At 28.4% G+C, this 12,500-nt stretch overlaps 1 protein-coding gene across 1 annotated transcript in view; it reads left to right on the forward strand.

Moving 5' to 3' along the window:
- Positions 1–12,500, forward strand: part of sns (sticks and stones) — a 211,031-nt gene that overhangs the window by 136,763 nt on the left and 61,768 nt on the right. The gene's annotated exons all lie outside the window — the stretch shown is intronic.

Raw genomic sequence — 12,500 nt, forward strand, 5'->3', positions numbered from 1 at the left:
GTTTCCTGTGCCTCTGAAAATAGCCGTCGTACGTTTTCACGAGGCGAACCGAGTCGAGGCTAAGCGAGCTACCAACCGAGAGAAAAAGAGAGAGAGAGAGAGAGAGAGAGATACATAGAAAAGTTCGCAAACTGTTTTACAATCCTCGTATATGCCATTTGAATAAACACAGATAGCACTCTAATAAGCAGTTCGCTAATTACTTCTGACGTAAATAACCGTATACACACACACATACACACACACACGCATATATATATATATGTACTTGTTTAGATATTTTTCTTGAAAACTTGCAATATAATTGCAATATATGATAGAAATTAAATACGATTGCATGTGCCTCGTACTAAGCGCACGTGCACACTTGTTTAGGTTCGATGGTTAATTAGTTGGATTGGCTAAAAGTGATTTAATCGATATTATACGATAATTCTATGGGAATAATACGTGCTAATGGGTAATGATTAACCTGGTAGAAGATAATTTTATTTTTTATTTGTTTTTTTTTTATTTCTCTTTCGTTTTTCTCTCTCTCTCTCTCTCTCAAAAATTTCAATCTCATACGAGATATCTTAAAAAATTTCATTAAAACGGATCGAACGAGAGAGTTCGTGCGAGGGATTGGGTTTTGACGAGGGACGGCAGGGAGAGTGGTGGGGAACGGGGTTGATGCTTGAATAAAAGAAACTCGCGTGCCGATAAAAAGAACGTGAGAATTAACGTTTTTCGATTCGCTTTGATAATTTTCATGCGTTTCGAAAAAGCGTTGTGCTCTCTCGGCCTCTCACTCTTCTCTTATTTTTATCTTTTTTTTTTTTTTTTTTTTTTTTTTTTTTTCTTTACTCTTCTCCTACCTTCTCTTCTCTTCTTTACGAACGTATAGGAAATCCGTGACAAAATGGGAAAAGAGTATAAAAGAACGAGGAGGAGGAGGAGGAGAAGGAGACGAAGGAAGAAGAAGAAGAAAAAGAAGACAAAAAAAAAGAGAGAGCAACTACGGGAAAAAAGAGAAAGGTATAAGAAGATTCGCGAAAGAGAGAGAGAGAGAGAGAGAGAGACAGAGAGACAGAGAACAACAACTGACGGAGATAGGAGACGAGGATTGGAACGGGCTGGCGGGGTTGTTGTATAGGAATTTAATAATCGCGTTATCGGAGTTTTATATAATTTTTGTTACTACCAAGACAGGAATAATACGGTGGATGTTGGGAAAACGGGAAATTGAATTTCGTTATTCGAAACGCCAAGCGTTTTGCAAGTTTCTTACGATCGACGATTTTCACGTTATACATGTTTTATCGTATTTTATTCATACACAGTTATATTGGTATCTACGATATATTTAATATTACGCGTAGATGCGTTTAAAGTTATACATATATCGAAAATATGCGCGAAATTTTTTCCGGGATCCGACGAAAAGGAATATTTCATATTCGATTTGAAAAATTGCATTTTCTCTTCTTTTTTTTTTTTTTTTTTTTTTTTTATCTTTCTTTATGTATTTATTTCTTCTTTTTCTTTTCTTTCTTTTTTCTTTTTTTTTCCTTTTTTTTTTCTTTTCTTCTCTTGTCTTTCTTTCCCTTTTTCTCTTTTTTGTTTTTTTTTTTTTTGGTTTTTTTTTCTCTTTTTTTTCTTCCTAAATCCGTCAAACCAATCCCATTACCGTCATCATCATCATCATCATCATCATCATTGTCATCATCATCACGGATGGATCTGCTTCCTCGAACTAACGTCATCAATATCCTACTATCTGCTATGTACTACGTATATACTATACTATAGTAAAACTTGTTCCTATATTCAACCTAGTCCCGCTACCTGTTTTCTTTTTACGACTTTACAAAATTAGAAGTGAACCTTGGCACTACTCTTGCCAAGAAAGTTTATGTTAATAATGTCGTTCGCACGGCCTAAAGTAGTTCGCCGAAAAAGAAAAAAAGAAGAAAGAAAAAAAAAAGAAAGAAACAGGAGGCAGAGAGAGAGAAAGAGAGAGAGAGAGAGAGAGAGAAGGAAAAAAGAAGAAGAGAAAAGAGGATTTTCGTGAAGAAAAAAAAAAAAAAGAGGAAAATCGAATAAGAACCTTACGAATTTTGGACCCTCCTTTGGTTGTAAGATAAATGGTGAAGAGAAAGAAAGAAGAAAAAAAGAAGGGAGAACAAAATTTTTTTACAAAAAAAAAAAAAAAAAAAAAAAAAAAAAGAAAAAAACAGAGAGAAATTGTTCAAGAAACATCGAAGAAACTAAATACATTAGAAATATATTCTACTATGGTAAAATAAATAAATTCTTAAGCTACGTACACGTGTGTACGTAATACGTAATATAAAATGTGATCTGTTCTTTTTCTTTTCTTTTTTTCTTTTTTTTTTCTTTCTTTCTGTCTCTTCCTTTTCTCTCCTTTTCATAGAAATTTTAATCCGATCGAACCGATTCAATACTATGCTTTATCATTGCGTCTGTATTACTTCTGTTGGATATAATATAAAAAAAAAAAAAAAAGAAAGAAAGAAGGGAAGGAAACGAAAAAAAAAAAAAACAAAAAAAAAGAAATTCACATTATTTGTTTTAAATATTAAATACGAAACATTTCTACGTAAACTTATTGATAGTTATTTCCTTTTCTCTCTTATTTCTCTTTCTCTCTCTCTCTCTCTCTCTCTCATTAATTTTAATCATACAAACACACACACACACACACATACAGATGCACACACGAGTGCCTAATTACGAACAATATGAAATGTTCGTATCACTCGCAATGATATGAAATCATATTGACGCGATGTCTATTTCGCGAGATAATCGAATATACATACATACATACATATATATGTATGTGTGTATGTGTGTGTGTGTGTGTGTACCCTGTGTGTATATCTATTACAAAACGAATTTATCGAGTTTCGTTCTTCCACAAATAAAGCATATCCTCGCTTTATTCGTTTCGATTCTACCTGTTACTCCGGTCTATCCCCCGTTTAGGTACTCTTGGCCGCACGTAATCCGCAGAAGTTGCGGATGCTATGCATAAATTTTCCTTCTCGTTTCCGTTTCCCGTTTATATCCGCACGAATCAACCGAAAAACGCACGGTTAACCGCCATATATTCGCAAATTCGTCTCCGTGAATCTGTCAAAAAAGAAAGCCCAAAAAAAAAAAAAAAAAAAAGAAAAAAAAAAGAGAAAAAAAGAAAGCGAGAAAAAAAAAGAAACAACTTCCACGAGATTTATTCATTCATTCTATTATCATCATTATTATTATCATTATTATTATTATTATTATTATTATTATTATTATTATTATTATTATTATTATTATTATTATTATTATTATTATTATTATTATTATTATTGTTATTGTTATTGTTATTATTATTTCTATTATTATTATATTTTCAAATTAATATTCGCAAACGATAAAAAGTTAAAATACTCGATATTAAATTATATTATTCGCGATGATTATATTCAACGAGGAAAGAAATGATTGAAGAAGAAAGAAGGAAAAAGATAAGAAAAATTAAATGGAAAGAAAAAAAAATAAAAAAAAAAAGGAGGAATAAAAAAGAATCGATATCGTGGATAAGACTTTATCACGATTTAATTTATATTCTTATATACGTACAATAATCTACCTATCGTAGAAATAATAACTTTCATACATATCGTATTAGGATAATCATCTCTTATCGCGTATTTCTCAGTTGAAAAAAGAAATTATTATACCGCAAATTTACATATTCCAACATGCACCTTGGAATTACATGACGTTATACGTCATATAATCCTGTCTCTCTAAACATGTTGAACTATATATATATATATATATATATACATTATAAACATAGCTTTTTAGTATCCATGCATATAATATCTAAAATAGAAACTGTCTAACTATTTAGTTGGCATTACATATCGTATACACTGATATACCGATATATTATAAACAGTAATATCAACGAATATAATATATTAAACATATATACTCGTGCATTTATTCATGCATATTCATATATATATATATATATATATATATATATATATATATCGAGTTGGAAAGTTTTCGATATTTCAAATTATTATTTTACATTCTCAGAAGAAAAAAAAAAGAAAAAAAAAAAAAATTTACAGTATCTTAAAAACCATAGAAAATGTTTATCGTTTAAAACTATTCGACGTTTTTTACGTGACGTTTTCTTTTTTCTTTTTTTTCTTTCTTTCTCTCCTTTTTTTTCTTTTTTTTTTTTTTTGCTACAAAAAAATTACTTGTATTCAAACTTTGCGATGTTGTCGTGAGAAAAATTTATTCAAATACGCAAAAGAAAAAAAGAAACAAACAAACATACACATACGCATAGAGAGAGAGAGAGAGAGATTTTATTATTTAACGTAAGAATTCGTTTACACGTTTACACGTTGTTGTAAATATCATTAACGTTCCTTAAACTAAATCCGATACCTCTCTCCCTCCCATCTATCCTTTCATCCCTGAATAAAATCGTCGTTATGTAGTGTCATCCTGTATATTTTCATTGACTCCTCTCTACTATGACGTACACCTTTCACTTCGTTTATCTACTTCGCAGTGATACGAGTCGACGTAAAACTCGTCGTTCGATTTTATACAGAGGATACAACAATAACACGCTATCGTAATATATAGGCCGTTGTTATTTCGTTTATTATAGTGGACTTCCGGTCGTTCGAATAAGATTTACATTGGCGACACGAAATGAAATCAGCGGCTAAGGTTTGCTAGGACGAGTCCATATCCGGTCGAATGCTGCAATAAATTTGTATCCGGTTGTGCCGGTATCTCCTCTCTCTCTCTCTCTCTCTCTCTCATTTTTTCTCTCTCCCTCTCTTTTTCTCTATCTTCTTCGATACACTCTCTCTCTCTCTCTCTCTCTCTCTCCTCTCTCTAGAATCTTGAGAATTTCCGTTGAACGAAGGTCGTTATACCTAAAGTTCTACGTCAAATTCGAAAAGAAAAATGGATAAAACGAGTTCAACTGGTACACTACTTGGCAACTACCTAAATGACGAGCTACACGATTTCATCTAATTTTACCAATCGCGAAAAGTTCCCTTCAAAGCTTTTCTATTTCCGTTTATCGATTAACTCGTTTCCCATCCCTTACTCGTTCTCCCTCGCTCGTTCCAATTCACCCTTTCTTTCTATCTATCTATCTATCTATCTATCTATCTATCTATCTAATCTATCTATCTTTCTTTCTTTCTTTCTTTCTTCCTTTTCTTTTTCTTATCTTTAACTCTTTCGTTTACTTTAACGATGGAATATCATCGTCGTGGGTTCTGAAAATTGAAGGAGACCTTCATTTTCGCGAATATAATAACATAAAGAAAGTAGAAAAAGGAAAAGAAAAAAGAAAAAAAAAAAAAGAAAAAAGAAAGAGAAAAGAAAAAAAAAAGAGGAAAGTAATCCTTTTCGATGTTCGGTAAAGTGTTCGGAGTTAATTTTCAATTTTTCTTTTTTCTTTCCTTTTTTTTTTTTTTCATTTTTATAATTAATTACACGTGGAGAGTGTATGTACGTGTGTATATGTGTGTGGGAGACAGAGAGAGAGAGAGAGAAAGAGAGACGTATACGTACGCGTATTTTTCAATCTTTTTTTGTTTTTACTTTTATTATCTTTTTTATTTAAATCCTCTGACAATGAAATTATTGGCATTGAGGTGGATGGACTTCTATGTAAAAATGTAATTGCGTTTCATTCAATCAATTTTTTGTTTTTTAAAAAAGTGAAAATAAATTTTACGCGTGTACACGCGTACAAACGTATTTAGAAAACTTCATGATTCTCGTTCGTGATTTCTGAAAGAAAATAGAAAAGGAAAAGAAAAGAAAAAAAACAAACAAACAAAGGAAAGAAAAAGGGGGAAAAAAAAAGGTAGAACAAAGAAAGTTGAAAAATTTCAATCCCATCGAAAGTTATAACAAAATTGCAATGCTTTTTGACGATTTTAATTTACATACGTATATATGTATATATGTATGTATGTATGTATGTATGTACGCGTATGATTATGTGTGCGCGAGGCTAGAAAATTTTTTTCATCGTTCCATAAAAATATGAAAATAAGTATAACTAATCGTACGTAATGATTTCGAGAAGGAGAAACATGAGTAAAAAACAACAAAAATATATATATATATATATATATATATATAATGAAATAAAATAAAATAAAATAAAATAAAATAAAATAAAATGAAATGAAATGAAATGAAATGAAATGAAATGAAATGAAATGAAATGAAATATATAACATACGATATATAAATATAGACATGGAGATAAAAATAAAAATATAGAATAATAGAATAATAGAATAAAATAAAATATGAGAAATGTCATAGTAATCCAAAAGAATTCTATATGAAATATTTATTAATATTTTTAACAACGTCATTGTCGTTATCCTTCGTCAAATATCTTCTTCGTTCTCTCTCTCTCTCTCTCTCTCTCTCTCTCTCTCTCTCTCTCTATCTATCTCTCTCTCTCTCTCTCTCTCTAGCATCACTTTTATATCACAAAACAGAGTCGCAAGTTCATCATCGACAGAAATAATCGATTTGAGAATGGAAACTCGTTTAAAAAAAAAAAAAAACAGCTGATTCGTATCGGGATCACGAATGACACGTAGTTACATACATATCTATCTTCTCATCTACCTTTACCACCTACACATATATATATATATATATAAATATATGTACGCATATAAATATGTATATATTTCGTTCGTTCGGCTAATGTCAAAAGGAAAACGCACAAGAAAAGAAAAAAAAAAAAAAAACAGAGAAGAAAAAGAAAAAAAGGAAAGAAGAGAGAAGATCTTTTTTGATAATCTCGAGAAATTTTGCACTTATTCTCGTGACGATGAAGAAAAGAAAAAGGAAAAAAAAAAGAAAAACAAATAAGAGAGAGAGAGAGAGAGAGAAAAAAGAAAGGTTACAACATTCGTTCTATTACATGACGGATGATGAAAATCGAAAAAATGTATGTTAAACATCTTGACCATGACGATTGTTGGTCTTCCAGAAGATATGTGACTTGTAAAAGAAAGATAACATTCACCATCACCATCATCACCATTCCACTCTTTCACCATTCTCTTCTCTGATACCTATGTATCAATATATGTATATATATATATATATATATATATATATATATATAGACGCATACACATACACACAAATGTATCTTTTTCATATCGCACATTGTAAGTTTTACCTCGTCTCATTGTTGTCCTCTTTTACCTATACCAAAGAATATAAAGTCAAAAAGTGTTAACACGAAAACACATTTTGGCGTATCTTTGTCTCTCTCTCTCTCTCTCTCTCTCTCTCTCTCTCTCTCACTCTTTCTCTTTCTCTTTCTCTTTCTCTTTCTATACGTTTGGATATAACAATAAGATACTAGTGTACAAAGTAAATTTTTATATGGGGTAAAAGTAAAGGAATGCGCGTTGTTGATACTTTTGAATCAAGAATTTTCTTATACCACTCTTTACGTTTTCTCTCTATTGTACATTTCTTTATCTTGTTCTTTGGGAAGTCACTGTGAAAATTGAAACGACGTTTGCAAAATGGCTAGCGTCAGTAAGAGGAAAAGGATTCCCCGTTGCGAGAAATTTTAACGATATTGAAATTTCTCTCTCTCTCTCTCTCTCTCTCTCTCTCTCTCTTTCTTTTTCTTTCTCTTTATCTTTCTCTTTCTCTTCGTCTGTGCGTGAACGTATGCGTGAATATAGCGTATTCCTTTTGAAAACTATACTTAAAGTCCTTTTACTTCCGTTACAATGTTGTAACGATGAGAAGAAAGAAAATAAAAGAAAAAAAAAAAAAAAAAAAAAAAAGAAATCAAAAAGAACAAATTTATACGTAAATATTTACTTTGGTTTAATTTCCAAAGGATGAAAATAAAGTTGATTTCAATTTAAATAAAAAATTTTTCTAATTTTTCTAATTCTTGTAAGAGGAACGATAGAAAAGAAACAAAAAGAAAAAAAAGAAAAAAGAAAAGAAAAGAAAAAGAAAAGAAAAGAAAGATACGAGAGTATAAAAACAAACAAACAAAAAAAAGAGAAAGAGATCGAAATATTAATCGTCTTTCTTCATTCATATTTTTCATATCGTTCTTCAATGTAATATGTATTTGAATCTCTCTCTCTCTCTCTCTCTCTCTCTCTCTCTCTCTCTCTCTCTCTCTATCTCTCTTTTTCTGTCTATTCATCTATCTATCTATCTTTATCTTTCTCTTTTCCTTTTCCTTTTTTTTCATTTAAATGCAATGTTAGATAAAAAAAAAAAACAAATAAGAACAACAACAAAAAAAAGAAAATATAAAGAGACAGGATGAACGTTGTTTCGCCATTGAGAAAAAATTATTACACTTACTAAAGTGCATAACTGCAGTCAGCAATTCAACGTTACTTGAAAGCATCTCAGTAGAAAAACTTAAGCAAGAGATTGTCCCTCGAAGAACGTTGCTTTCACATTCTACTGATCCTAACTATCTTTATCTCTTTCTCTCTTTCTCTTTCTCCCTCTCTTTCTCATTGTACATGCATATATAAACATATCTCATTCTTGTGTATGTGTATGTGTATATATATATATATATATATATATATATATATCTTGTTCTAATTACATCAGAAGAAAGTTTTGGCTAACCCTCAAAGAAAATGGAGGTAAGAGATATTTGAAAAAGGCATTAAAAAATCAAAGAATTTAAGCCAGTTTGTGTCTGCTCAAACTTTTCTTAAATTTTTCATCGCTTTATTTTTTTTTCTTCTTTTTTTTTTTCATCCCCTTTTTCATCTTTCCTTCTCTCATCCTCCTTTTCTTCTACTTCTTCCACTTTATTTACTTTCTTTCGTCCTTTTTTCTTATTCTCATCTTTTCTTCTTCGTTCATATTCTTTTTGTCTTTTTTTTTCCTTTTTTTTTTCTTTTTCTTTTTTTTTTTTTTTTCTTTCTTTTTCTATCTTATATCAATGCACGATCCCTTCTCCATTAATATTTTATTTCAAAGGAGATAATCCTTATTGCGCGCGTGAAGCTTAACTAAACGAAATAGAAAATTTATCATTTTCGATTGCTTCAATAATGCCCAATCATTTATTCAATATGATTTCAATTAATTGATATAATGAGAAAATCTTGTAAAACGTTAAACGCATATTGTCCGATATTTAATATATAATATTATTCCAATACTAATATTATATATATATATATATATATATATATTCTTTAAAAATTATTATTATTATAATATTTCGATTAACGTGCAAGAGATAATATCAGAGAATATAAAACACGATATGTACACATATATATATATATGTATCATAAAATCGATCGAATAATTTTATCGAGTCATTTGAATAATAAATAATTAAGATAAGTCGTAATAATAATTAATTAAGAATTTATTTAAGTTCGTTAAAACATCTTTCAAAAATTATATATTTTATTATATATTAGAATTATTTTATTATATATTAATATTAGATGGTACATTCAACCATACACATACACAGATATAATATTACAAGTTATTAGGATCTTGTTAAAAGTGAAAAGGTCAAGAAAGTACACTTTACTGAATCGTTAAATTGCCGAGTAAAAGCTTATTAGCAAGTTAGTTTGCTTAAAACTTTATGGAGTTTTTCTTTTTATTTTTTTAATTCTTTTTTGTTTTTCTTTTTTTTTCTTTTTTTTCTCTTTTTAATATATATATATATTACTTTTAAAGGAGTAAGTCACCTTTGAAAATATTATGGGTAAATATTTTTCTTATTTTTCTTTTATTCCGCTTTTTCGTTTTTCTTTTTTTTCTTTTTTTTATTTTTTTTTTTTTTTTTTATTATTCAGTTTTTTTATTTTCACTTTTTCTATCGTACGATTATAATACACTGATATTACACGTTATCATTTTAAAATATCATGCAATATATAATATATATAACAATAAAATTTATATTTGTGTGTGTGTGCATTCAAAATACACATCAAAATTAATTTTTAATTGTTCTGAATTTAATTTTTATTATATATAATAAAAATAAACAGATCATTTATTTCTGTGTTATCAAAGGATAATAAAAGAGTGAGCCAAGAAGAGAAATAGAAAGAGATACTGAAATAGAGAGAGAGGGACAGAGAGAGCGAGAGGAAGAGAGAGAATTTGGTGTATCTCACTTGGGTGCAATTCGAGAAACTTTCGAAATGTGTTTATGGGTTAGAACGATCTAATATAATCTATTCCCCAATCCAAAGTAACAGTTATCGGTTCTCGCTTATTCCCCCTTGAACGAAAATAGAATTTTTCTCGGCCATTAAATTAATATATCGACAAGTAGAAATATCGAATATAAATTTAAATATTTTCTTTTTTTTATTTGTTTTTGTTTTTTCGTAATAAAAATACACATATTCGCAAAAATTTATTGACTGATAAATAATAATAATAATAATAATAATAATAATAATAATAATAATAATAATAATAATAATAATAATAATAATAATAATAATAATAATAATAATAATAATAATAATAATAATAATAATAATAATAATAATAATAATAATAATAATAATAATAATTACTGTAAATTATAACCATATCATTTTTTATCACCAATAAAAATGATAATATAATGATATCGCATCGTAGATCGTTATCGGATAAAAATCTAAATTTTATCATTTATCTTCTTAAAATTTGTCTTGAACAAATAATCGTCGTTATTATTTAAATAATAAATAAAGAATTTCTTTTATAATATTGACAATTTGATAAATATTATTATTATTATTATTTTTTTCTTTTTTTTTTTTTTTTTTTTTTTACAAAAAAATACAATTCGATCGTAGTAGAATGATTTTCATAATGAACTCCTAAAATTAAGATTTATTCAAACGAGAGACGAGAGATTCCTTTTTCTTTTATCATTTTTCATTAAAGATTTTACATGGTACCCCTTGAATAAAATCACGCATAAGCTAAACGTATGTATATATACATATATATATATATTTTTTTTGATTGATAATATAATTGTCTCTTTTTATTTATATATCTGTATATCTTTTTTTTTTTTTTTTTTTGGAAGAAGGTTGCGGGAGGAAGAAATACTGTAATATTATCAATGTCTAAATAAATAACATGTAATATTATGTATATCGTAAAAGAGTTCGATATATTATAACTAAGTGAAAATAACGTTATAATATATTTTTTTTTCCTTTTGTTTGAAAAAAAAAAAAAAAAAAAAAAAAAGAAAAAAAATGACATTTGGTATATTTATACGTAAATAAATAGAACTGTCAAGAGTACTTTTATTTCCTTCTCTTTTGTTTCTTTCATCATTGAAACTTTTTATTATTTTTATATCTAAATAAAGAATAGAATATATGTAAATAAAAATTTTGAATAAATAACAAACTCTACGGAGCATTTTGTTTACCGAAATATTCTTTACTATTTGCACTAATATTTTTTCTGTTGAAAATTTCAACGTATACAGAGAAATAGAATTGTAATAAAAGAAGTAAAGAGAGAGAGAGAGAGAGAGAGAGAGAGAGAGAGAGAGAGAAAAGAAAAGGAAAATAAAAGAAGAAAAAGAAAGAATGGAAAACGAAAAGGTTAACAAAAATAAAAGAGATGAACTCGAGGTTAAAAGAAATTTGCGCGAAAGAACAAATTAATCGGATTTCGTGGAGATAAAAGAAGAAATAAAAAAACAATTCCCACACATACACATACATACATACATACACACACACACACACACACACACAAACATAGAGAAAGAGAGAGATAGAAAGAATCATAAACATAGAGACAAAAGAATTTCTTTTTTACATTTGTCATTTGTCTATTGGAAATCGCTCACTATGTATTTCATTCCGATCGACAATATCGTATATACATGTATACATAAATGATGACGTCAATCCCTAGGTACATAAACAAACGATTTTTCTTTTTGCATTCTCTCTCTCTCTCTCTCTCACTCTCTCTGTCTGTCTGTCTCTGTCTCTGTCTATGGTTTCTCATTCCTTTAATGGAATGTCATTTATGGTTGGTCGGTCAAGAAGCCTTACTCAAATTTCAAACCACATGGATGTGTATACTAGAGATGAATCTAAATATATTTTGATAGAGAGAGAGAGAGAGAGAGAGAGAGAAATATAGAGTTTTTGTCTAATAAATTTATTAATAATAATACATGCATATAATTTATTCATTTATTTTTTTTTTTCTTTTAACGAAAAAATAATCTTCCTAATTACTACCAAATAAAAAGAAAAGCATCAGAAACGATCTCTAATTAGACGTTCGTCATTAAACTTCAAAGAAATTAATATAAAAGAACGAAAGAGAAAGAGAAAGAGAAAGAGAAAGAGAGAGAGAGAGAGAGAGAGAGAGAGAGAGAGAGAGAGAGA

The sequence above is a fragment of the Vespa mandarinia genome, chromosome 6, assembly GCF_050613455.1.
Source record: "Vespa mandarinia isolate Hongniang chromosome 6, ASM5061345v1, whole genome shotgun sequence".
NCBI classification, from domain to species: Eukaryota; Metazoa; Arthropoda; class Insecta; order Hymenoptera; family Vespidae; genus Vespa; species Vespa mandarinia.